The sequence below is a fragment of the Acomys russatus genome, chromosome 6 (genome assembly GCF_903995435.1).
Source record: "Acomys russatus chromosome 6, mAcoRus1.1, whole genome shotgun sequence".
Taxonomy (NCBI): Eukaryota; Metazoa; Chordata; class Mammalia; order Rodentia; family Muridae; genus Acomys; species Acomys russatus.
The window spans coordinates 13,353,224-13,380,217 of record NC_067142.1 but is presented as its reverse complement, the minus strand read 5'-3'; the positions used below and the strand labels follow the sequence as shown (position 1 = coordinate 13,380,217).

At 36.7% G+C, this 26,994-nt stretch overlaps 1 pseudogene; it reads left to right on the top strand.

Moving 5' to 3' along the window:
• The first annotated feature begins 16,303 nt into the window (after positions 1 to 16,303).
• LOC127190917 (olfactory receptor 4A16-like) lies at positions 16,304 to 22,002 on the top strand (annotated as a pseudogene).
• The last annotated feature ends 4,992 nt before the right edge of the window (positions 22,003 to 26,994 follow it).

Genomic DNA, 26,994 nt, shown 5'->3' with positions numbered 1-26,994 from the left:
CACCAGATATATTTCCAAAGTGTTTATGCAAGTTTACATACCCACCAGTAATGAAGGAGTGTTCTCCTTTCTCCACATCCTCACCAACATGTTCTGTCAATTGGGATTTTGAACTTAGTTGTTTTGACTGGTGTAAGAAGGGATATCAGAGTTATTTTGATCTTCTTTTCCCTGATAATTAAGGATATTGAGCATTTCTTTAAGTGTTTCTGGGTCATTTGATATTCCTTTTTTTGAGAACTCTCTGTTTAGCAAGGAATCTAACTATTTAATTGTATAATTTGTTTTGGTGTTGTTTAATTTCTTGAGTTTTTTTTTTTTTTGATAAATTTGGATATTAATCCTTTATTGGATGGAAGATTGGTGAAAATCTTTTGCCAGTCTGTAGGTTACTGTTTTGTTTTGTTGACAGGGTCTTTTGTAAAATGGATATTTATCAATTTCATGAGGTCATATTTATTAGTTTTTGAAATTAGACACTGAACTATTGGTGTCTGTTAAAAAAATTGTCTCCTCAATGAATGGGATAACAATTGAGATGTAATATGAATGAATTAATAAAAAGGAAAAAATTGACTTCTCTGTTCATGAGTACAAGGCCCTTACCTACTTTTTCTAACAGATTTACTGTTTCTGCTTTTATGTTGAGGTCTTTAATGGTATTGGGATTTAGTTTTGTGCAGGGTCATGAATATGGATCAATTTGAATTTTCTACATGTAGACATCCAGAAAGACCAGCAACATTTGTTGAATATTTGTTCCTTTTTCCATTGAATAGATTTGGCTTCTTTGTCAAAAAATCAAGTGGCTATATTTGCCTGGATTTATTTCTGGGTCTTCAATTCAATTCCACAGGCCTATTGCTGTGCCAGTACCCTACAGCTTTAATTACTCTCGCTCTATAGTATGGCTTGAGATCTGGCATGGAGATTACTCTGGAGGATCTTTTATTGTATACGATTATTTTAGATATTCTGGGGTTTTTTGTTTGTTTGTTTGTTTTGTTTTTCCAAATGAAGCTGAGAATTGATCTTTCAATTTCTTTAAAATATTTTGTACATATTTTCTTAGAGATTGCACTGAATCTGAAAATTGCTTTTCTTAAGATGACCATTTTTACTATGTTAATTCTCCCAATCCACCAACAAGGAAGATTATTCCATTTTCTGATATCATTTTCAGTCACTTTCTTCAGAGATTTAAAGTTTTTTCAAACAAGTCCTTCCCTTGCTTCATTAAAGTTACTCCTAAATATTTTATATTGATCGTGACTATAATGAAAAGTATAGTTTTCCTAATTTCTTCCTTTGCATGATTTTCATTTTTATATAGGAAGGCTACTGACTTTTTTGAGTTAATTTTGTATACAACCAATTTGCTGAAGGTGTTTATCAGCTGTAGATGTTCTCTGATGGAATTTTGGGGGTCACTTACATACACTATCATATCCTCAACAAATAGGGATAATTTGACTTCCTCCTTTCCCATTTGGATCCCCTTGACCTCTTATTGTTGTCTTATTGCTTGGGCTAGAACTTCAATAACTATTTTGAAGAGGTATGGAGAAATTGGCAGTTTTGTTTTGTCCTAAATTTTAGAGAAATTTCCTTGACTATATCTCCATTTAATTTTATGTTGGCTATTGGCTTGCTGTATATAGCCTTTATTATGTTTAGGAATGTGCCTTGTATTCCCAATCTCTCCAAAACTTTAAACATGAAAGTATGTTGGATTTTTTTTCTAATGCTTTTTTTTCATCTAAGGAGATGATCAAGTGTTTTTTTTTTCTTTTACCTTGTTTATATAGTGGATTACATTGATGGATTTCCATACATTAAACCATTTCTGCATGCCAGGAATGAAGCCTACCTGATCATGGCGAATGATATCTTGGATAAGTTCTTGTTTGTGAGTATTTTATTGAGCCTTTTTCAGTCAATGTTCATAAAAGAAATTGGTCTGAAGTTCTCTTATTTTTCTTACATCTTTGTGGGGCTTAGGTAAAAACATGACTGTGGCCTGATACAATGAATTTGGTAGGGTTCCATCCATTTCTATCTTTTGGAGTTTCTTGAAGAGTATTGGTATTAGCTCTTCTTTCAAGGTCTGTTATAGTTTTGCGCTGAAACTATCTGGCCTTGGGCTTTTTTTTGGTTGGGAGACTATCAACGATTGCTTATATTTCTATAGGATAAATAATACTGTTTAATTTGTTTATCTGATCTTGATTCTATTTTGTCAAGAAGAAGAATTCAAGAAATTTGTCCATTTACCTTAGATTTTCAAATGTTTTAGCATATATGCCTTTGAAGTAGGATTTTATGATTCGTTGTATTTCTTCAGTGTCTGTTTTTATGTCTCCCTTTTCATTTCTGATTTTGTTGATTTTGATAGTGTATCTCTACATTTTAGATAGTTTGGCTAACAGTTTGTCTATCTTGTTGATTTTTTCAAAGAAACAGCTCCTGGTTTTGTTGATTCTTTGAATTATTCTGTTTGTTTCTAATTTATTGGTTTCAGCCTTGAGTTGGATTATTTCCAGATGTCCACTCCTCTTGGGTTCTTCTGCTTCTCTTTCCCTAGGGCATCTAGCTTTGTCACTAAGTTGCTTTTGTGGGATGTTTCCACTTTCTTTCTAAAAATACTTAGTGCCTTGAACTTTCCTCTTAGCACTGCCTTCAATATGTCCCACAAATTTGGGTATGTTGTTCCTTCGTTTTCATTGAATTGCAAGAAGCCTTCTATTTCTTCGCTGACCCAGGCGTCACTTAGTAGAGAGTTGTTTAGTTTCCATAGATGTGTAGTTTTTTTGTTATTTATGTTGTTGCTTAGGTTTAACTATAGACCATAGTAATCTGATAGGATACATGGTATTAATCCAATCTTCTTGAATCTGTTGAGGCTTGCTTTGTGACCTACTATATGATCTATTTTGGAGAAGGTTCCATGGGGTGCTGAGAAGAAGGTATAATATTTTCTGTTTGAGTGAAAAGTTCTGTATATATCTGTTAGATACATTTGATTCATTTCATTGATAATGTTGTTATTTCTCTGTTTAGTTTCTGTTTCAATTATCAAGAAGGGGGTGTTGAAGTCTCCCAGTTTTAGAGTGTGGTTATCTATGTGTGGTTTAAACTTTATTAATAGGTCTTTTACAAATGTAGGTGCCCTTGTATTAGGAGAGTAGATGTTCAGAATTGTAATGTAATATTCCTTGATTTTACCTTTGATGAGTATAAAGAGTCCTTCCTCATCTCCTTTGATTATTTTTTTAATTCTATTTTATTAAAAGTTAACATAGTTACATCAGCTTGCTTTCTGTGTCCATTTGCTTGGCATACTTTTTCCTAACCTTTTACCCAGAGGTATGTCAATCCTTGTGGCTGAGATGTGTTTCTTGGAAGTAGAAGAATGTTGCTTCTTATTTATTCATCCCTTCAGTTAGTTTGTATGATTTTATTGGAGAACTGAGACCATTAATGTTCAGAGATATTAGAGACCAGTGACTGTTAAGCCCTTTGGTTTTGATATTGGTTGCAGTAGAGTGCTTGTGTTGTTGTGCTTTTGTGATGGTATAGTTAACTAATTCCCATGTAGTTTTGGTTGTAGGTTGTCACTTTGGGTTGTAGTTTTCCTTCTATAACTTATGGAATTCAGAGTAGTGGATAGGAACTGTTTAAATTTATTTTTATCAAGGAATATCTTGTTTTCTCCATCAACACTTATTGAAAGTTTCACTGGATAGAATAGTCTTTCCTGTAATCTGTTGTCATTTAGGGCTTGCAGGACATCTGTCAGGCTCTTCTGACTTTAATGGGTCTCTGCTGAGAAGTTGGGTGTAATTGTGATAGGTTTGCCATTAAATGTTAATTGGCCCTTTTCCCTTCCACTTTTAATTTTTTTCTTTATTCTGTATATTTTGTGTCTTGACTATAATGTGGCAGAAGGAATTTCTTTTCTGCTCAAATCCATATAGTGTTTTATAGACCTCTTGTACATTTTTTTGACCACCTCCTTCCTTAAATGGGGAAATTATCTTCTGTGATTTTGTTGAAGATATTTTCTGGTCCTTGGAGCTGGGTGTCTTCTCTTTCCTCAATTCTTATTATGCTCAGATTTTATCTTTCCTTGTTGTCATTTCTTTATTGCATGCTTTATGTCATGAATTTTTCAGATTTAGTATTTTCTTTGGTGGTTGTTCAAGTTCTATCATAGTATCTTCCACTGCCAAGATTCATTCTTTCATCTCTTGAACTCTGTTAGAGAAGCTTACATCTGTATTACTTGCATGCTTCTATGAGTTCAGTTGTTCCTGTCTTTCTTCTGTCTGTGATTTTATCACTGTTTCTGTTTTCATCTTCAGATCTTGAAAAAATTTATTGATTTACTTCATCTTGTTGTTTGTGTTTTCTTGAGTTTCTTCCAGTAACTTTCTATGGACCCTCAGATCTTGAACTGTTTTATTGATTTCCTTCATCTGATTGTTTGTCTTTTCCTGGATTTTTTCCAGTGTCACTCTGTAGTCCTCTTTAATGTGTTCAATCTTTTTGGCTGCATCTTCCTGCATTTGTTTTCAGATCTTATTCTTTTCCTGAATTATCATCTTCAGTTCTCTGCATTAGAGGTCATTTTCTTGTTTTTCAATTTTTTTTTGAGTTCTCAGGTTGATTTTATTGTAGAGTTGGGGTCTAGAGATGCCATAATTTTTTGGTTTTTGTTGTTTATTGCTTTGCTTTGACCTCTAGTCATCTTGCTGTCTCTGACCTTGGGACCCTGATTCATGCTCTCCATTCCACTTGGGCCAATGGTGCGATAGAGTAGCCAGAGAGGGAGACAGTGTGTTGCCAGGTGTGGTGCGCACACAGGCAAGCATGTTCAGCAGTGGATAGCTTTAAAGCTGTAGCTGGAGGTGTGTCTGCAGCTGCCTGAGACCTTATGTTTTCCCTGGGTCTCTCTGAAGGCTGGAGGGCCGGATCTAAGCTCTCAGTTCCCCCTGTATCTAGTATTGTCCAGATCTTCCAGACACCATACCAATCACTTCACATGTGGGAACTTCGCTGCGTAGCTACACTTTTGAGTGGCTGCAGCCACGGTATCTGATCTCCAGGGGTCTCTGTGCTCTCTGCGAGTTGAGGGATGCACAGGTTTTCTGTAGTTTATTTCTGTCTAACATTTACATTCTCCCGCTGTGGTCGAGTGGAAGGCTTGGTGTTTGTGATTTAAAAAATAGCCGATATCCCTGACATGATCACTCCCAGCTTCTTAACAAGGTCTACCCCGCTTGCCACCATCTCGGTTCACCCCAATTCTACACATGAATTTTTATGGGTATACTCATGACCTTTTTTTCTCTGAAATATCTAGTTATAGTTTGTTGCATGATAATCTATCATCAATTCTGTTTAAACAGGTGTTGTACTGAGAGAAATAATTTGTTTTAGTCATGAACTTGTAGACAATAAGTCTTGCCTAGCATAAACAAATTAAGGAGGTGATGTAAAACAAAAGAAAGCAAACAACAACAACAACAAAAACTCCCATCAAGTGTCAAGTATTTGTGCATGATAAGGACATAAAATGCCTAAGAGCCATAGATGGTGGATAACTTCAAAAAACAGCATATTCCTTACACAACAGGATTGGTAAATAAATGAACTTATATAGACTGTCACCGCAACTGCAAGATGTGAACAATTACTAAACCTTTCGAAATTCTAGCATGAAGAACGGAAAGTGGATATAAAATGTTATCCCAAACAAAGATACAAAGTGTAATTGATACTTGCTGGGAAAAATATACCAGTTTCTCTAATGGAATGTCACTGGGTGTATCACACACACTCGAGGGCAGAACCCAAGCCCATGAGTATTTAGCTAACACAAAATGAATTGTATTTTTGTTTGAATGCTTGTAATTTCTTTTACTTTGGTAGATTTGTCATAGTGTTTTTATTAATTTTTTTTTAATTGTTGGGGAGAGAGAGAGGCTGGGAACATGATGTTGATTGAGGAAGGCAAACCTGGGAGGAGTTACGAAAGGCAGAGACCTGATCAAAATGTAGAATACAAAAACATTTTTAAATAATTATGGATGTTAAATATTGCAAATCATTTAGAGACCCACAATGTAGAAGATGAGAAGGACTAACCAGACTATATGCATGAAAGTAGAGTTGACATCACTTTCTAATACATTAGATATGGATATAAGAAAGATGCTCTAAGCATGGCATAGAGGCTGACATATATAAAAGCAAAACTGAACTTGTTATTCAGTGTTAGAGGATGGAGTTTTGAGTGTTATTATTTTGCCAGAAAATATAATTTGTAATTTTTTCTTGTAGATTATCTCATGATGACTTAGATAAGTTTAAAATATGGAAATGGGGATAGCATATATGAATCTTGGCTCTGACTACTTAACCATTCTACTTTATTTCGAAATTATTAAAAGTATGTACCTCCCTTATAATCCAACCACCCTAAATAGGAGGGAAAGGAGACTGAGAAGAACAAGAATGAAACTTTCTGGGTATCAGTTCCATGGGACAATTCCTCTGTCATAAGTTTAAGTAGTCTACAGATCATCTATCCAACAGAACGACACCATCTGAGCTCTGAAATTGGAGGTATCCCCCAGGACGTTGTGCTACCATCGCAAGTGTTCCAAATTCCTGCACCATCAGGAAAGAAACTTCCATCTCTCTCTTCAGTTCCCTCTTCCTGTTGATGGTCATTTTTCAATAAAATAGCCTGGCAGCTCACTTTGGTAAAGCATGAGACTCTACATCTCCAGGACGTGGGTTCAAGACCCACATTGTGGGCCAACTTGTAGTAGTTATTCTAACATTACGGCCTAAAAATGTTTATCTTTAGGCCTATATCTGTTATTTTTACATTAGTATTTTCTAACCTGCTTGCACTCAATCAAGACACAGACACTGGTTATATTTTAAAGTATCCTTAGTTAGCCTAGTGCAGGGCAGATATTAACCCCTAAACTACTTCCCATAGTGGGGCAGGTACCCATATCTGCCCCAATCCCATGCCATCATCTTCTCATAATTTATATCAAGCTACCTCCCATCCACAATCCGAAATACATGCTAATTACCATAATCTGGGCCAAGTCTCCATCCACAATGGTCATGTGTCTCTCCTCCATTTAATCCATGATGGCCTTTTTCTTCCCCTTCTTGTGTTTCTCTCTTTCCAAGATTCTTCATCCTCATGCCCCATATCCAGGTACTGTTCAATCTTGCCAGCTGACAACAACAAGTTCCTCGCTATGAAATCCATTACAACATAAGATTTACCTTTAGAGTAAGTTATGGTGGCACATAAATTTAATTTATGAACTTGGGAGGAAAAGGTATTTGTATTTTAATGAGTTTGAGTCCTATACCACCTTGATTCACAGAGCTCATTCCAGGACACCCAGGGCTACACAGAAAAACCATATCTGGGGAAATAAAAAACAAACAAACAAGCAAGCAAAATTGCCTTCATTCCTCCATGCAGTGGTTTCAAAGTACCCTCCTTGCAGGAACTCTGTTCTGTCACATAATCCTTTGTCTCTGAATCCTCTGGGAGAGCAGTATAAGCCTCTTTAGTCTTTCCTGTCTGCAAAGGCTGTAATACGTGGATGAAGATTCTGAGATGTGTTATCCACTCAGGATGAAACTTAGACTCAATGGGCTACAGCTTAAGAACTCAGCTTCTATTGACCTAGGAAAGTTTTTACCTAGTCAGTTGCTTTCTAGGAGGAGGGACAACACCCTTAGCCTTTTCAGTTTACATTCTTTCCTTTAAAATTTAGTCACAGGTTGGAGACTTTAGTAAGTAAGGTCTTGATCTCAGGATATATCTACTGTTGCCACAGTGCAGAACAGATTTCTGCTAAATAATTATACCTGATTGTGTCATTGGCTTTAAAAAAAAAGGCATTTTAAAAAGTCCAGCATCCTCTATAACATAATTTTTAAACGAGAAAGTAAAACAAAACATATATATATATATCCATATCCATATATATATGGATAAATGAAATAAAAGTACAACTAACTTGATAAGAAATGGGAATAAATTCCTATCACTGTTTTAAAGTCAGAAATTAGACAAGGTTGTAATATTTTCTAAGTTGAACAAATGTTATGTTTGGGTGCCCTCTCTCTATTTTCCTCAAGCTAAGCAATGTTCAAAAGGCAGAAATTACTAATCACTCCAATTAAAAGTCCTTACAGATCATGCAATAAACCCATAAGGCCATCAGTTGGCTCAGGTCCAAGAGGACATGCCCAGTCCCATATCTGACACAGCCCCCTGGTTACAACCTGATGACCTCATGTGTGAAAGGGATATCCTGACCTGAAATCTGGAGCCAAGATGGAAAGTAACATATCCTGTGGTCCTCACCACACTTGTATCAGTGATGCTTGCTAATGTCACCCTGTGGATCCACCAAACCCATATGAAGAATGCTAGAGAGTACGACAATATATGGGTCATCACCATATCCTCTGACCCTCAAAATGTAAGTCTAACATGGATCCTAGGAACATGATTTCTCTATTTTGTTTCCTGTTTATTCTCCTGGGAACGGGCCATAATCCATTTAAACCAAGACCCTGAGTATGGGAATTAAAAAAGACTGAAATTGGAGGCAATTGCAATTCTATCTATTGAGAACCAACCCATGATCCAGTTGCATTTTTGTGAAATATTACTTCCAGAAGCAATAGGGAGAAGATACCACAAACAAGTCCACCCCTGGGGCAGTGATTCCACCACTAAGGGAAAGTGGCTGCATTCTACCCATTATTGCAGGTATGCTTGCCATGCTTGTTTTTCCCCAAACCCCCAAGCATCAGGCAAACATCATTATGCTTAGAGTGATTATTAAACTGAGACTTCCTTGGGGCACACTTACTCTTCCAGAGTACTATAAAAGGTTACAAACTATCTGTCCTTTCAAGCAATGCATACCCATATCTCTCAGAGATAGTATCTGGCAGGAAACCAAAGATCATTATAGGACAATCTATTTAATTTGGGCAGTCAATTTAAAAGTAAATGATGGAGTCCCAGGTGGTGGGGAGAGGATAATTATATCATCTACAAGTAGGAATAACTTTATTTATTCCTTTCTTATTTGTATACCTTTTGGCTCTGTCCCTAATCATATTGTGTGCTGAGGTTAAAAACCACAAGATACTACTATCACATAGACATTTTTAAAAGTAAATAATAGTCTTTATTGCTGGACAGTGGTCATATGGTAAACTTGCCAAGTCATGCAGACTCCAGACTTTGTCTTTATTATTATGTTTTTTCATAATATATACATTTGTATTATTACATAAGAATAAAAATAACTACATACAACAGGAAGAACAAAGCAACAATCAGGAATTGTGTAACTGTTACTTTCATAGTGGTTTGGATATTTGAATTTGGAAAACTGGAAGAAACCATCTTTCCTATCTTGTTGCATCTAAATTTCTGAATGAAAATCAGTATATATCATATCTCATCTCTATGAATTTAAAACATCTTTGTTGATCTAAAAACATCATAACCCCAAACCAAGTAAGCTTAATTGTAAGACTAAACAATCTGGTCTTCAACTCCATCAGAGAATTGATAAGGAATAAAACTTAATTACCTGAGTGAACCACAAGTTCAGATTAGCAGCTTTCAGAAATGAAGAAATAACTGAGACAGTTTACTTGCTGAACAGTAGCACACCATTTTCTATAACATTGGAGGATTATCTCCAGTCTTCTAGCCCAATATATCTGACAGACTTTGTCTTTTATGCACAAAATCTAGACTCTGGTTTTAACACTTCAATTAGAATGGAGAAGAACTGGAGAAGCCAAGGAGCTTGGTTACTACATGTAGGGAATTTTCTGGATTTGTGCACTGGGTCTATGGTGAATTAGATCTTCGTTTCAATTTTGGTAGAAGCTGGAGCCTACATGCTCAAAATGAAACATAATTTTCTGATTAGAAGCCCACTCTTTCTTTTGAAAAGTTGAAAATGACTTAGAATGAAAATATTTCAACTCTATGTTTTTTCAGATCCCTCATGTGATGACTGATCAAGGTGTTATCTGCTTCATTACTATTTCTATGTAAATTCAAATTTAAATACATTAATTAGATGCTTGTTGAATGCCTTATATTTTTCTAAATTTTAATATGATTTTGTATTAATATTTATGTGTGATTTGTGTTCAATATATTATAAGTGTGGGGACACAGTGTGTGGAGGCAAGAGCAACATTTAATAATTAATTGTTTGATTTCACCATGGTTGGTTACTGGGCATCAAATCCAGATTACCGGGATCAAGTGACAATCATTTTAACTTGCTGGCCCATTTGATGGCACTATCTATTTATTTATTAATATGTATGTTTTTTGTTGTGTATCTAGAAAATCAAAATACATAAAATTAAAAACATGAGTACTAAACTATGATTGCAAACTCTTTTGTTATTTAGATATGTCAGCTTTATAGTGAGTGTTCTGTATGTTCCACACTAAAGGTTAGCAAACTTTTGAAAAATTGTATGGAATCTCAGGATCACATTCATATCCTTACATATGGAAAGGTGATGTTAAACTTGACCATCTTTCTGCCTTTATCTCTTGAGTTTTAAGGTTGTAAGTAATGCACTGGACTTATGAGATAGTAGTGAATGAACACAGAGCTTTAAGAATTCTAGAAAAGGAATGTCCCAACTTAAACTTCTCCACTCAAATATAAGCTATAATTTGATACTTCTTTTTCAAAAATATATTACATCTCTTTGGCCCAGCATGGTGGTACATGGTGTGTATTATTGTATTTTCACTTGCATACACACCATAGTGCCCATGTGGGGCACAGTAAACAACTTTCAATTCTACCCTGTAGATCTTTGAGATTGGACTTAGGTTATCAAGCTGGATAGCAAGTCTTCTTATCCTCTGAGCTACCTCACCATTCCACATAAACTATATTTTATCTATATTTACTCTTAAAATACATGGATTATCTATAACATCAAGTACTTATATGTTAAAAATTTATGAGTAAACTTCATATAATAACTGAAATTTGAAAATAGCCTAAAAATAGCAGTAGTTGAATGGAAAATACATATTTTGGGATGTATACAATAATGTATTATGCTATGAAAGTAGTACAATAGCTGCTGCAGAGATAATGCATTGTTTGAGAGAGTTTGTTACTGTTGCAGAAAACTCAGGTTTGGTTCCCAGGACCCATGCTGAGCATCTCACAATTACCTGTAACTCCAACTTCAGGGAATTTGATACCCTCTCTGGCCTCTGACAACATCTAAACAAAGTTTGCATGCATTCACACACAGATGTAAAGATATAATTACTTAAAAAGTAGCATATTGTCTGGTCCTTCTAGACTTATGTACAGAGTGTGTTATCGCTGGTGTTAGTTGGTGTTTCAGAGAATGTCTCAAACACTCAATGTTGCTTCTGAGCTTATATATCTCAAGATGTCCAGATTTCCCTGGATTTAATTTTTGAAATATTGTGCACAATAATTAAGCATAAAAAATGCTCCTGTATGGTATTCTTAATCTCAACATTAAAATCATATCAGAGCTATAAACATCAAAAGCTTATCCTGAGGCAGTTATTATTAGGAAAAGTCTAGGGTGATAGTAGCATTTCTTTATTGACTTCAATGTTGCACATACCTGTAAAATGTATAAGATATTTACATAAGAGTTTAGAATGTGCATCTGTTCAATGGACAGTGTACTTGTAAAGGTTCCTTAAGAAAAATGAATTCAGAGACTGAGTATGTATTATGAAAAGTAATTTATTAAGTTGATTTACATAATTCAGGCTGAGTAACCCAATATTGATTATCTACCATCCAAAGCTTCAAGTAGCTATGTAATCCAATCTGGTACTGAGACCTGTACAATTCTCTCAGAATGGTTTGTCTTTATTCTACATTAGAAGTCTGCAAAAGCAGATATATATTTTCTCTGAGCTGCTCTGCACAGATCCCAAGAATAGCACTTGTCTATGTCAACCATATTGATGTAGAAGAATTGACATAGTTAATGCATAATTATATTATTCAAAGGGAATACACACACACACACATATATATATATATATATTCAAAAATATATTCAAAATATATATTCAATCTTTGATAATATTTTACTAAATTGTATACTGACAATTGTTATGGGAGAACCCAACCATTTCATGAGTGGATTTGAAACCCATTTGTTGAGACAAAATTCATATTTGACATTGTCATCCAGTTCAGGAATCTTTGGGTCATGGACCCTTTTGAGGAGTATCATTCTACAAAATTTATTCAATCTCCCTCTTTTTTTAATTTTTTACTATTAATTTATTCTTGTTACATCTCAATGGTTATCCCATCCCTTGTGTCCTCCCATTCTTCCCTCCCTCCCCTTTTCCCCTTATTCCCCTCCCCTATGACTGTTCCTGAGGGGGATGACCTCTCCCTGTATATGCTCATAGGGTATCAAATCTCTTCTCGGTAACCTGCTGTCCTTCCTCTGAATGCCACCAGGTCTCCCCCTCCAGGCGACATAGTCAAATGTGAGGCACCAGAGTATGTCAATCTCTTTTTATAGCATTAAAATGACTCATGGTTATACACATAATCAGTGAATTTTTCAACTTTCATCAGAGCAGCTTTTTGTAGTTGATGACAACTAACACAAGGAAACACAAATATTCAGAGAGTACGAGACCCCAGAGTTCTCAACCTAAATATGATAGCTATATCTCACACCTCTCTTCAAGGCTCGGGAATCTTTGTAGAAAGGAAAATAGAAAGATTATAGGAGGTAGAGGTGGTGGATGCATTCAAGGATATAGTGTTTCGTGGACACAACAGAGTAGTTACATATATAAACTAAAAGTGACTGTGACAGAATACATAAGACCTACCCAAGGTCAAGGTTATGAAATCCCAACTTTGGGGCATGTGGTATAGGAAGGTAGAATAGAATCATACTTCTCTCTGAGGATCTATTAAGATTTGATAGCTTCTGGTGAGGGAGAATTAGTGTTCTTTAAGGATGGCCTTCTTCCAGAGCAGGCCCAAAGAAAAAAGAAGTAGAGAAGTTGTCAGCCAAACAAACTGGACTTCATGGGATTCAAGAGGGAGAGAGACAGGGAAGTAGGGAGGGAAGCAGGAAGGGAGGGAGAGAGAGAAGAGAGAAAAGAGAGAGAGAGAGAGAGAGAGAGAGAGAGAGAAAGGAATGTGGGGAGAGAAGGAGAGAGCTTAGAGGAGGTGGAGGAAGAAGGAGGAGGTAAATTTGGTTAAAATACAATGGACAAAAGAATTAAGTAATATTTATTTTTAAAATGCTATTAGAGGGATTAATTTATGTGTTTATTTAAGTGGTGCTAGGGTTAAAACCCAGGCCCATTGACAGGACCTTTCTCTAAAATGTGGATATGATAAACATGGGCCAGGATACAGGGTACAATTCCATATTTACAGAGGGTATAATAGCAGCTATTCTCCAAAGGAACAGTAATAGCTAATGATGACTGTAGTTTAGTAGAAGATTACTGCATCAAATGTGGGTGCATTTAGTATAGCAACATTTCTCCCCATTTCTTAATGTATGAATGGCTCAAATGGATTTTCCTAAGTGGAAAATTTTACTCTTAAATTATTTTAAGTGTATCCTCATTCCCTGAAGACAGTGTGGAAACTGCTCCTAGGCACTAGTCAAAGATTTCAGAGTGCAATATTCATTGAGCCCACAGAGGCTGCTTAATAATGGACACTTGCGTGGGCCAGGGAGGTAATAAAGATGATATATATAACTGAAATATAAAATTACCTGCATAAGAAAGTGACCTCAATTAAGAAATGTTGAATGTTCCTAGGCCAATTATCAGGAGGACAAATTGAACTTACTATATTAGGTTACAGATTTAACATTAATAGAAGAATGAGAGACTCTTATTCCTTTCTCCTCTTTTGCTTTCTCCTATGTGAAAAAATGAGTGACTAAGGCACAGTGGCCATTCCTTAGATTAATGGCTGGTGAGCCCTTGCAAAGACAGTGGCATTGTTTAGAGTATGTAGAGGCTTTTGAACAGGCTCTAAAAAGACCATAGATAAGGGGAATGTGGCCGAGAAGAAAAGCCAACCTCATTGTTCATACAAAAATCTACATTCATGCTAAAGAGTTGTGGGCATAGAATATAGGTATATGGATACATGTATATGGAGGAAGGAGGACATCTTTGAGTGCTGTTTCTCAGGCACCATCTACTTCACAGTTTTAAAACAGTCTCTCACTGGCTTGTAACTACCCCAGTAAGCAAGAAATGGTTAGTCTAGGGGCCTGAGAGATGCACTTGTCTGTCTGCCCATTACTGGAATTATAAGTTTTAACTACCCATTCCTTGAATTTGGTCCTGAGGTGCACAAAGGTGGATAAACCAAGCTGAGCAGTAAACACATGAATGCATTTACTTTGTACTCTCACATTTGAATGCAATGTAGTTAGCTGTTTAATGGCCCTTATTCTTTGATATCTCTGAGATAATAGACTGTAATATGAATTTGAAAGCTAAATGAGGCCTTTTCTTTCTTATGTTGCTCTTCATCAGGAAATTGGAAAACAGCAACAGACTGAAACTAGAATAAACAATAAAGATTCTTTTTGCATAAGTAGATTTATCTAGAGTTAATAGGTCTTGAACCACAAATTTTATGGATTCATTACAAAATCTTTTGGAAAATATTTATAAACCCAACACTACACAACTAACCGGTCTTAGCTGAGAGTCCAGATTCATGTCCAAATATCTTTCCCAATCCCTGCTGGTGGAGTCTCTCAGAGGATATCTATGTTGATCTAATGTCCAATTCTGAGTGTATAGCATAAGTGTCTTTCTGAGTCACGGTTGCCTGACTCAGGATGATCATTTCTAGTTCCATCTATTTGCCTACAAATTTCAGGACTACTTTGTTTTTTATAGCTGAATAGTATTCCTTTGTGTAAAGGTACCAGACGTTCTTTACCCATTCTTTGGTTGAGGGACATCTAGGTTGTTTACAGATTCTGGCTATTATGAATAAAGCTGCTATGAACATAATTTAGCAAATGTCCTGGTTGCATGGTAGAGCACTGTTCAGGTATATGTCTAGGTGTGGAATAGATGGGACTTGAGGTAGGGCTATTGCCAATTTTCTAAGAAACTAAAGAAGGAGAGGGATGAACTAAGACATGAGAAAGGGAGAGAAGAAGGAAGAATAAAATAGAGTAATTAAGCTTGGAAAATCTTCCACTGTGAAAGGAAGAAATAAGAAATTAGGATGTGTTGTGATTAAATTAATTATATAAATGTATTATGAAGCTGTCAAAAAAGACTATTAAAACAATTGAAACTAGATTATCTTTAAGCTAAAGCACAAGAAGGAAGTGTTCTAATTTTTTTTACTAGTTAAATACATTGCCTATATTAATATTATATTAACCAATGTTCAAACCATAGGAAATAAAAGACATGAAAAGTTTAGTCCAAGTTAACTTGTAGTTGAACTTGACAAAATAAAAATAGATTTACAACAGCTAGGGCCTGGAGAGAGGTTGTCTTCCATTTTTTTCACTCTTGATCCTGTTGAGTCATGAGAGTCAGCTTTAAAAATTTCAATTAGGAAAAAGTGGCTGTACTTAGCCCCTTCAGTCTTAGACTTCACTGTGTTTGCTAAGCACAATGAGGAAACCAAATGCCATCCCTATATACTCAGCGAGGAAACAGATGTGTCATAGTAGAATTTGAATTTTATGTAAAGCATAGAATTACTAGTATTTGTCTATGAAAACTTGTAAGTATAAAGTTCATAAAAGCATTATTGTGTATCACCATCAACTAAATATTTCCATCATGCAGTTTTTCTTATATATGCCTGAATTTCTATGTTGATGGTGTCACTATTATAATAGAAGAGACTAATTAATGTATTTGCACCTGAACCTACTTTAAATAATATCACAGTACAATGAAGACAAAACTGCATTGACATTCCCTTCTTAATCAAAATTATGCAAAAAGCACCATCTAGAATCAACTATCATTGAATACCACACAGCTTAATAAAATTTGGAACTTAGCAAAACATGCTAAAGATCCATCAAACTATGTGGAGAGGTTTTCTTGCCTACTTACTCTGAAAGTGAAAAGGAATCATAATCTGTGAAGACAAGGACACTATTCATGGATCATTCAGTCCCTTGAAGCGTGATAATGTCTGAAAGTATGTGTTTGTATGTGATTGTTAGCATCTTCATTCATTCATTCATAATTTATGGTGGACTCCTTTAAATATTTTTTTTTTCGTTTTCATACTCAAGAAAGCATGACTACGTGAATGTGAAATTAAATTTCTGTAATAGATGAAAAAATAACAAGCAGGGATATATTGAATGATGTATTTGCCTGTCTTCTGTAACAAGTAGAGACTCTGCCTAAAGTAAGGTAAATTGGGGAACTATGGTTAAGAGTGCAGGTTGTGCAAGCATTATGATCCATATACAGAATACAGCTATGTGCATCTGTGTTGAAGAAGACAAGGAATAGGAGAAACTTTGGTGCTTAATGGCTACTAGCCTAACTCTAGCTTTAGTGGGAGTCAATGTCTCAATGAAATTAAGTAAAGAGAAATAACAGTGTGCCTGCACCCTTATTTGGCTGCCCCATGCATGTGAAGTAATGGTTACATACAACTGCACATGTGTATGTCCATACACATACACCACATTCACACATTGAAAATAGTGATAGAAGATAGCTATAAGTTAATATAAAACATTATTTTAATTGATTTTTATAGTGTGTGTGTGTGTGTGTGTGTGTGTGTGTGTGTGTGTTATGTTGATATATCACCTTACAGGTATAGATACTAGAACACAACTTTGAAAATCTATTCTATCCTACCACTACATGAGTCATAAAGATTGAACACAGGTATTCAGAGTGACAGCAGGTGTTCACACCTAATGAGCTGTTTCCTTGGCTCCTGATATTATGTTTTAAATATTATGTAGGTGTATAAGGTTGGAAAAAATTATTGCATAAGCTTGCCTGCTGAGCATGTATGGAACATGAAATATAAATTTGTAATTAACACACACATACATGTGTATGTTTGTCCCTATCCATATGATATATCCTGTCCATCAAATATACTGATGTCTAATACTTACAGAAAAGGCTCTTAGAGGCACTAGCATGGCAAACAGGCTGGAGCTGAAGAATATTGCAGACAGGTTTTACCCATTTACTCATTTGTTAAAAAGACAAAATCAAAACCAAAGCAAAGCAAAGCAAATAAACACCTCCAGCAGAAACACACACACACACACACACACACACACACACACACACACACACACACACACACAAACACACAGGAAAAAGCTGTTATATTCCTATAGATATTTGTCATGTCTTATTCCCTTATTTGACCATTTTCTCCTCTTGAAGCTACCTACCAAGGTCTTGCCATCAGAATAGTCTTGTCCACTGTCAAAATTTCACTGCTTTTCACTGCTTTAAATAGCATGCCTAGTCAAAATTAATCAACTCACCCTAACACAGGGTTTCCTCTTTTACTTTTAATAAACTGCCATTTGCCTGTGGGATGTCTATCTGAGGGCAGACTTTATCCCTCTGGGACAAATATTTATTTTTTCACTCCCCTGTTCCCTTCCTATTCTCTATTCCCTCGATCTTTTTTCTTTGTCTCTCATTTCCTGTCCTTTGTTCCTCTGGGCAAATAAATCTCCTTTTTTTTTTGATTTATGCATTTATTAATTCATATTACATCTCAATTGTTATCTCATCCCTTTTATCCTCTTATTTCTCCCTCCCTCCCAATTTCATCCTGTTCCCCTCCCCTATTACTGTGATTTTGGGCAACCTCCTCCACTTGTATATGATCATAGGGTATAAAAATCTCTTCTTGGTAGCCTGCTATCCTTCCCCTGAGTCGCACTGTGTCTCCTCATCAAGGGGACGTGGTCAAATATGGGGCACTAGAGTTCATGTGAAAATTAGTCTCCTCTCTTCACTCATCTGTAAAGAATGACCTATCCCTTGGCTAGATCTGAGTAGGGGTTCAAAGTTTACAGCAACTATTGTCCTTGGTTGGTGCCATAGATTCTGTAGAACCCCTGGGCCCAGATCTGCCCGTCATAATGTTATACTTGTAAGTTTCTAGGACCCTCTGGATCCTTCTATTTCCCCTTTCTCCCATATTTCTCTCACCGAGAGTCCCAAAAGGATATCGTCACGTCTATTCCACTTTCCTGGTAGGTGAAGACTTTCATGGGACCTGTCCCTTGGGCTAGTGTCTAGTTATAAGTGAGTATATACCATCTGAGTCTTTCTACTTCTGGGTTAACTCACTCATTATGATCATTTCTAGTTCAATCCATTTGTCCACAAATTTCGAGAATTCCTTGTTTTTAATAGCTGAGTAGTATCCCATAGTATAAATGTACCACAGTTTCTTTATCCACTCTTCTACTAAGGGACACTTTTGCTGTTTCCATGTTCTGGCTATTATGAATAAGGATGCTTTGAACATGGTTGAACACATGTCCATGATGTTTGCTGGTGCATCTTCTGGGTATATTCCAAGGAGTGGAATAGCTGTGTTTTGAGGGAGCCTTATTCCCAGTTTTCTGAGATAACGCCAGAAAGATTTCCAAAGTGGTTGTACAAGTTTGCATTCCCACCAGCAATGAAGTAGTGTTCCTCTCTCTTCACATCCTTGCCAGCATGTGGTGTTGCTTGAATTTTTTATCTTAGCCATAATGATGGGTATAAGATGCAATCTTTGGGTTGTTTTGATTTGCATTTCCCCGATGACTAAGGAGGTTGAGCATTCTTTAAGTGTTTCTCAGCCATTTGATATTCCTCTGTTGAGAATATCTGTTTATTATCTGTTTAGTTCCAAGCCCCATTTCTCTATTGGGTTATTTGTTTGGGTGGTGTCTAATTTTTTGAGTTCTTTATGTATTTTAAATATTAGACTTTGGTCAGATGTAGCATTGGTGAAGATTTTTTCCCAGGCTGTAGGCTGTCACTTTTTTCTCTTGACAGTGTCTCCTGCCTTACAGAAGCTTCTCAGCCTCATGAGGTCCCATTTATTAATTGTTGACATTAAGGCCTGGGCTGTTGGAGTTCTGTTCCGGAAGTTGTCTCCTGTGCCAGTGTGTTCCAGGCTCTTTCCCACTTTTTCTTCTAGCCAATTTAGTGTCTCTAGTTTTATGTTTTGGTCTTTAATTCACTTGAATTTGAGTTTTGTGCATGGTGACAAATATGGGTCCAATTGCATTTTTCTCCATATAGATATCCAGTTAGACAAGCACCATTTATTGAAGATGCTATACTTTTTCCATTGTATGTATTTGGTTTCTTTGTCAAAAATCAAGTGACCATATGTGTGTGGATTCATATCTGGGTCTTTGATTCGATTCCACTGATCAACCAGCCTGTTGCTGTGCCAGTACCATGCTGTTTTAATTACTGTTGCTCTATAATACAGCTTGAGATCGATGATGGAGATTTCTCTAGGGTTTCTTTTATTGTATTGGGTTGGTTTTGCTATTCTGAGTTTCTTGTTTCTCCATATGAAGTTGAGAGTTGATCTTTCAATGTCTTGAAATTATTTCGTAGGTATTTTAATAGGGATTGCATTGAATCTGGTGATTGATTTTGGTTATAGGCCATTTTCACTATGGTAAATCTCCCAATCCACGAACAAGAGAGATCCCTGCATCTTCAATCTCTTTCTACAGCAGAGATCAGATCTTTAAAGTTTTTTTAAACAAATCTTTCACTTGCTTAATTAGAGTCACTCCTAAATATTTTATATTGCTTGTGGCTATCATGAAGGGTGTAGTTTTCTTTTTTTTTTTTCTTTTTTTTTTTTTTTTTGCCCTCAGTTTTCTTTTTTTTTTTTATTAATTTATTCTTGTTACATCTCAATGTTTATCCCATCCCTTGTATCCTCCCATTCCTCCCCCCCCCCCATTTTCCCATTATTCCCCTCCCCTATGACTGTTCCTGAGGGGGGTTACGTCCCCCTATATATTCTCATAGGGTATCAAGTCTCTTCTTGGCTACTTGCTGTCCTTCCTCTGAGTGCTACCAGGTCTCCCCCTCCAGGGGACATGGTCAAATGTGAGGCACCAGAGTACGTGAGAAAGTCGTATCACACTCTCCACTCAACTGTGGAGAATATTCTGACCATTGGCTAGATCTGGGTAGGGGTTTAAAGTCTACCGCCTGTATTGTCCTTGGCTGGTGCCTTAGTTTGAACGGGACCCCTGGGCCCAAATCTGCCTATCATATTGTTCTACTTGTAGATTTCTAGGACCCTCTGGATCCTTTTATTTTGCTATTCTCCCATGCATCTCTCATTTAGAGTCCCAATAGGATGCCCTCCCCTCTGCCCCAGTTTCCTGGTAAGTGAAGGCTTTCATGGGACATGCCCCTTGGGCTAGTATGCAGATATAAATGAGTACATACCATTTGATTCTTTCTGCTTCTGGGTTAACTCACTCATTATGATCATTTCTAGCTCAATCCATTTATCCACAAATTTTGGGAATTCCTTGTTTTTAATAGCTGAGTAGTATTCCATAGCGTATATGTACCACAGTTTCTTTATCCACTCTTCTTCTTTTTTTTTAAATCTATTTGTCTCTTTATTTAAGATCTCTTTTATTAATGCACTTTATGTTATAGTAAAATAATAACAGTCCAGTCCAAAGCAGTAGATGTCAAAAATAATGAAGAAATGGCATAAATTAACAAAATGGAGAGAACCATACATAGAGTTGGTCAAATAGATGGTTATTTGAAAAATAAGAACAAATTAGATAAAACCCTAGCTAAACTACCCATAAGACATAAGACATTATATTTGAAGGCAGCTTACCATATAAATTTATATTCATAGGCTCAACAAATCCTTTAAGGGGAAGGAGTTAACAGATGTTCTGGGCTCATCAGAAGAAGAACTAATAATGGTTTTTAAATATATACTGCAGGTTCAGCCATGGCACGGATAATGATGATGTGGTCATGCCATAGTGAATTCATTGTCATGATGACAACTTCATGGCAGGATCTGTTCAAGAGCTTTAATCAGTAATTCAAGACCTGGGACAAAGACACAGTGTTACAGAGTTTGTTCTGCTTGGTCTCACTCAGGATCCTGCTGGAAAAAGAGCATTGTTTGTCATGTTTTTACTCATCTACATTGTGACAATAGTAGGTAACTTGCTCATCATGGGGGCAGTGATTGCCAGCCCGTCCTTAGGGACCCCAATGTACTTCTTCCTTGCCTATTTGTCACTTCTAGATGCCATTTATTCTACTACCATTTCACCGAAGCTGATGGTAGACTTGCTGTGTGATAGAAAGACAATTTCCTTCCCAGCTTGCATGACTCAACTCTTTTTAGAGCACCTACTTGGTGGTGCTGAAGTATTCCTTCTAGTGGTGATGGCCTATGATCGTTATATGGCCATCTGTAAACCACTACATTATTTGACCTTCATGAGTTGGCGGGCCTGCTTCCTGTTATTGGTGGTTTCCTGGTCTGGAGGCCTTGCACACTCTGTGGCTCAACTTCTCTTTGTGTACAACCTTCCCTTCTGTGGTCCAAATGTCATTGACCACTTCATCTGTGACATGTACCCATTATTAGGACTTGCATGCACTGATACATACTTTACTGGCCTCACTGTGGTTGCCAATGGTGGAGCAATATGTATTTTAGTCTTTATCATTCTCATACCTCCTATGGAATCATCTTTTTTTTTTTGTCTCTCATTCCATCTTCAAATAAGATTGTATTGTATTTATATGAGAAGTCCAAATCAAGACAGAAGTATCTGTATCATACTAAGTCACCTGTAGCTAATTAATTCTGCAGACTTCTGTAGTGATACCAAGGAGCCATCTAGCACCGCTGATGCTTTTCTTGATACTGTCCTTTCTTTCTTTTTTTTTATTAATTTATTCTTGTTACATCACAATGTTTATCCCATCTCTTGTATCCTCCCATTCCTCCCCCCCCATTTTCCCGTTATTCCCCTCCCCTATGACTGTTCCTGAGGGATATTACCTCCCCCTGTATATTCTCCTAGGGTATCAAGTCTCTTCTTGGCTACCAGCTGTCCTTCCTCTGAGTGCTACCAGGTCTCCCCCTCCAGGGGACATGGTCAAATGTGAGGCACAAGAGTACGTGAGAAAGTCATATCACACTCTCCACTCAAATGTGGAGAATTTTCTGACCATTGGCTAGATCTGGGAAAAGGTTTAAAGTCTACCTTCTGTATTGTCCTTGGCTGGTGCCTTAGTTTGAACGGGACCCCTGGGCCCAAATCTGCCTATCATATTGTTCTACTTGTGGATTTCTAGGACCCTCTGTATCCTTTTATTTTGCTATTCTCCCATGTGTCTCTCATTTAGAGTCCCAATAGGATGCCCTACCCTCTGTCCCAGTTTCTTGGTAAGTGAAGGCTTTCGTGGGATATGTCCCTTGGGCTAGTATGCAGATATAAGTGAGTACATACCATTTGATTCTTTCTGCTTCTGGGTTAACTTACTCATTATGATCATTTCTAGCTCAATCCATTTATCCACAAATTTCGGGAATTCCTTGTTTTTAATAGCTGAATAGTATTCCATAGTGTATATGTACCACAGTTTCTTTATCCACTCTTCTACTGAGGGACACTTAGGCTGTTTCCATGTTCTGGATATTATGAATAAGGCTGCTATGAACATGGTTGAGCAAATTTTCTTGTTGTGTGCTGGAGCATCTTCTGAGTATATTCCAAGGAGTGGAATAGCTGGGTCTTGAGGAAGCCCTATTCCCATTTTTCTGAGATAGCACCAGATAGATTTCCAAAGTGGCTGTACTAGTTTGCATTCCCACCAGCAATGAAGGAGTGTTCCTCTCTTCCCACATCCTCGCCAGCATGTGGTGTTGCTTGAGTTTTTGATCTTAGCCATTCTGATGGGTGTAAGATGGAATCTCAGAGTTGTTTTGATTTGCATTTCCCTGATGACTAAGGAGGTTGAGCATTTCTTTAAGTGTTTCTCAGCCATTTGATACTCCTCTGTTGAGAATTCGCTGTTTAGTTCCAAGCCCCATTTTTCAATTGGGTTATTCGGTTTGGTGGTGTTTAATTTCTTGAGTTCTTTATATATTTTGGATATTAGACCTTTGTCAGATGTAGGGTTGGTGAAGATTTTTTCCAGTCTGTAGGCTGTCACTTTGTTCTCTTGACAGTGTCCCCTGCCTTACAGAAGCTTCTCAGACTCATGAGGTCCCATTTATTAATGGTTGACATTAAGGCCTCGGCTGTTGGTGTTCTGTTCAGGAAGTTGTCTCCTGTGCCAATATGTTCCAGGTTCTTTCCCACTTTTTCCTCTGAGTGGCTTAGTGTCTCTGGTTTTATGTTGAGGTCTTTAATCCACTTGGATTTGAGTTTTGTGCAAGGTGACAAATATGGGTCCAGTTTCATTTTTTTACACATAGACCTCCAGTTAGACCAGCACCATTTGTTGAAGATGCTATCCTTTTTCCATTGAATGGATTTGGCTTCTTTGTCAAAAATCAAGTGACCATATGTGTGTGGATTCATATCTGGGTCTTCGATTCGATTCCACTGATCAACCAGCCTGTTGCTGTGCCAGTACCATGCTGTTTTAATTACTATTGCTTTATAGTACAGGTTGAGATCAGGTATGGAGATTCCTCCGGAGCACCTTTTATTATACAAGATTGTTTTAGCTATTCTGGGTTTTTTTGTTTTTCCATATGAAGTTCAGAATTGAACTTTAAATGTCTTTAAAAAATTGCGTAGGTATTTTGATAGGGATTGCATTGAATCTATAGATTGCTTTTGGTAGGATGGCCGTTTTTACTTTGTTAATTCTCCCAATCCATGAGCAAGGAAGATCATTCCATCTTCTCACATCATCTTCAATCTCTTTCTTCAGAGTTTTGAAATTTTTTTCATACAAGTCCTTCACTTGCTTAGTTAGGGTAACTCCTAGATATTTTATATTGCTTGTGGCTAATGTGAAGGGTGTGGTTTTGCTAATTTCTTCCTCTGCAAGCTTGTCATTTGTGTATAGGAAGGCTACAGACTTTTTTGAGTTAATTTTTGTATCCAGCCAATTTGCTGAAGGTGTTTATCAGCTTTAGGAGTTCTCTGGTGGAATTTTGAGTGTCACTTATGTACACTATCATATCATCTGCAAATAGGGATAAGTTGACTTCCTCTTTTCCCATTTGGATACTTTTGATCTCCTTTTGTTGTCGTATTGCTCTGGCTAGAACTTCGAGTACTACATTGAAGAGATATGGAGAGAGTGGGCAGCCTTGCCTTGTTCCCGATTTTAGAGGAATTTCCTTGAGTATCTCACCATTTACTTTGATTTTGGCTATTGGCTTGCTTTATATAGCCTTTATTATGTTGAGGAAAGTGCCTTGTATCCCCGATCTCTCTAAAACTTTAAACATGAATGGGTATTGAATTTTATCAAATGCTTTCTCTGCATCCAAGGAGATGATCATGTGGTTTTTTATTTTCAGTTTGTTTATATGGTGGATTACGTTGATGGATTTTGGTATATTAAACCATCTCTGCATGCCTGGAATGAAGCCTACTTGATCATGATGAATGATATCTTTGATGTGTTCCTGTATTCGTTTTGCAAGTATTTTATTTAGTATTTTTGCATCTATGTTCATAAGAGAAATTGGTCTGAAATTCTCTTTCTTTGTTGAGTCTTTGTGACGTTTAGGTATCAATGAGACTATGGCCTCATAGAATGAATTTGGTAATTTTCCATCCATTTCTATCTTTTGGAGTAGCTTGAAGAGTATCAGTATTAGCTCGCCCTTGAAGGTCTGGTAGAATTCTGCACTGAAATCATCTGGTCCTGGGCTATTTTTGGTTGGGAGACCATCGATGATTGCTTCTATTTCTGTAGGGTAAATGGGACTATTTAGCTTGTTTATCTGTTCTTCATTCAACTTTGGCAAGTGAAATTGTTCAAGAAAATCATCCATTCCCCTTAGATTTTCAAATTTTGTGGCGTATATGCCTTCAAAGTAGAATCTTATGATTCTTTGAATTTCTTCAGTGTCTGTTGTTATGTCTCCCTTTTCATTTCTGACTTTGTTGATATCAATACTGTCTCTCTGCCTTTTAGTTATTTTGGCTAATGGTCTGTCTATCTTGTTGATTTTCTCAAAGAACCAGCTTTTGGTTTTGTTGATTCTTTGGACTGTTTTCTTAGTTTCTAATTTGTTAATTTCAGCCCTGAGTTTGATTATTTCCAGGCGTCTACTCCTCTTGGGTGTTTCTGCTTCTTTTTTTTCTAGGGCTTCCAGTTGTGTTGTTAAGATGCTTATGTGCGATGTTTCCAATTTCTTTTTAAAGGCACTTAGTGCTATGAATTTTCCTCTTAGCACTGCTTTCAATGTATCCCACAAATTTGGGTATGTTGTTCCTTCATTTCCCTTGAATTTCAGAAACTCCTTGATTTCTTTCTTTATTTCTTCCCTCACCCAGGTGTCATTTAGCAGAGAGTTGTTTAGTTTCCATGTACGTGTAGGCTTTTTGTTATTTCTGTTGTTGTTGAATTGCAGCCTAAGAGCATGGTGATCTGATATGATACAAGGTATTATTTCAATCCTCTTGTATCTATTGAGCCTTGCTTTGTGACCTACGATGTGATCAATTTTGGAGAAGGTTCCTTGGGGTGCAGAAAAGAAGGTGTATTCTTTCTTGTTTGTGTGAAAGTTTCTATAGATATCTGTTAGATCCATTTGACTCATGGCATTGGTTAATGATGTCATTTCTCGGCTTAGTTTCTGTTTCAATGACTTTTCCTTCAGTGAGAGTGGGGTGTTGAAGACTCCCACTATTATTGTGTGGGGATCGATGTGTGGTTTAAGCTTTTTTAGGAGATCTTTTACAAATGTGGGTGCCCTCGTATTGGGAGCATAGATGTTCAGAATTGTGATGTCATCTTGGTTGACTTTACCTTTGATGATTATGAAATGTCCTTCCTCATTCCTTTTGATTAATTTTGGTTGAAAGTCTATTTTGTTAGATACTAAAATGGCTATGCCTGCTTGCTTCTTGTGACCATTTGCTTGGAATATTTTTTTCCAACCTTTTACCCTGAGGTAATGCCTTTCATTATGGGTGAGATGTGTTTCTTGAATGCGGAAGAATGTTGGATCTGGTTTATGTACCCATTCAGTTAGTCTGTGTCTTCATATTGAAGAATTGAGTCCATTGATGTTGAGAGATATTAATGACCAGTGACTGTTAAGAGTCTTAATTTTGATGTTGTTTCCAGTCGAGCGTTTGTGTAGTTGTGTTTTTGCCATGGGATAGTTATCTATTTCCTGGGTAGTTTTGGTTGTAGCTTGACGCTTTGGGATGGAGATTTCCTTCTAGTACCTTATGTAAAGCTGGATTTGTGGATCGGTACTGTTTGAATTTGTTTTTGTCCTGGAATATTTTGTTTTCTCCATCAATGGTTATTGATAATTTTGCTGGGGAAGTAGTCTGGCCTGGCATCTGTGGTCTCTTAGGGTTTGCAGGATCTCTGTCCAGGCCCTTCTGGCTTTTATGGTATCTGCTGAGAAGTTGGGTGTAATTCTGATAGGTTTACCATTAAATGTTATTTGGCCCTTTTCCCTTGCAGCTTTTAATATATTTTCTTTGTTCTGCATGTTTTGTGTTTTGATTATTATGTGGCGGGCAGTTTTTCTTTTCTGGTCAATTCTATTTGGTGTTCTGTAGGCCTGTTGTATGTTTATAGGCATTTCTTCCTTTAGATTGGGGAAATTTTCTTCTATGATTTTGTATAGAATAATTTCT